The sequence below is a fragment of the Anastrepha obliqua genome, chromosome 6 (assembly GCF_027943255.1).
Source record: "Anastrepha obliqua isolate idAnaObli1 chromosome 6, idAnaObli1_1.0, whole genome shotgun sequence".
NCBI lineage: Eukaryota > Metazoa > Arthropoda > Insecta > Diptera > Tephritidae > Anastrepha > Anastrepha obliqua.
The window spans coordinates 31,112,140-31,113,396 of record NC_072897.1 but is presented as its reverse complement, the minus strand read 5'-3'; the positions used below and the strand labels follow the sequence as shown (position 1 = coordinate 31,113,396).

The 1,257-nt window shown below is 35.7% G+C and overlaps 2 pseudogenes; both read right to left on the bottom strand.

The window, feature by feature from the left end:
- Positions 1–389: 389 nt before the first annotated feature.
- Positions 390–570, bottom strand: LOC129250935 (U2 spliceosomal RNA; annotated as a pseudogene).
- Positions 571–635: 65 nt separating this feature from the next.
- LOC129251037 (U2 spliceosomal RNA) lies at positions 636–753 on the bottom strand (annotated as a pseudogene).
- Positions 754–1,257: the final 504 nt, after the last annotated feature.

Here is a 1,257-nt window from a genome sequence, read left to right as displayed (position 1 = left end):
AACTATAGAAAAAAATACCAGTCTAACGGTTAGACGCGATAGAAGTGAAACCTTCCGTAAAACAAACTGAGAGAGAATGAGACGAAAGCAGCATTAGGGGCGGGATAATTATAGGTTCATTATAATATTGCTATAAAGTTCATATTTTATTTTCTTCATTTTATTATTATTCATCCTCAATGTTTTCAATTTCAACAAATGATACGAGTGGCTTATGATAGCTAAAATATGATACAAATGCTTTGGTTTCGATGTTGTCAAAAAAAATACCCAAACGGACCGAAGAAACAGACTTACAAATTTCTTCCATTTTCGTCTACTTGTATTCATATAAAAATTTATGTCTCTTCCCACCAAAGCTAAATGTATTAGTATATTTCTTCTTGTATTTATTCAAGGCCGAAATCCCGGCCGTACTGCAATACCGGGCCAACCCGTGGCAGAGGTGGAGCAAGCCCCTAAAACACTCCGCCCATTTCCAAAAATCAGTTTAACATTTGTTGTCCTCCGATGGAGGATCTATCAGATGTTAAGCTGATAAGAACAGATAAAGTGGGCTTCAAGACCGTTTTCCCCGGGGGGACATTTCCCCCCCGGGGTGATACATAAAAAATTCCCGCACTCTTTTCGAGAGTGACGGTTTGCTAGATATATTAAAATCAGTTTAACATTTGTTGTCCTTCGATGAAGGATCTATCTATGTTAAGCTGATTAAGCTACACTTTGATCTTAGCCATAAGGCCGAGAAGCGATAACCATACACAACCAATAAACTACCTTGTCAATACATTTTCTAATAAACCTTTTGAGAATTACACGTTCACAAAAATTAATGTACGAAATATTTATACCAATTCACTTAAACTGACTTTCAGTATCTAAACCAAAAATAGAAAAGCCAAAAACCTGTTTTCAATAAATAATCAGAAATGTCCTACAATGCAAATTTCAAAAAAAAAAAAAAAAATTTTTTTTTCTCGTGATTCGAACCAAGAATTTTGGATCGGAAGCTCACATTGAGTTAAAGTTATTTAGTTCGTCGCTACGTTTATATCAACATATAATATAACGCTTCGTAACTAAATAACTTTTAGGCCACCGCCAACAGCATGGCGCGGTAGCCGAGCGGCTAGCAATGTGAGCTTCCGATCCAAAATCTTTGGTTCGAATCACAAGAAAAAATAAAAGTTATTTAGTTCGTCGCTACGTTTATATCAACATATAATATAACGCTTCGAAGCCAAGATGGTCGCTTTT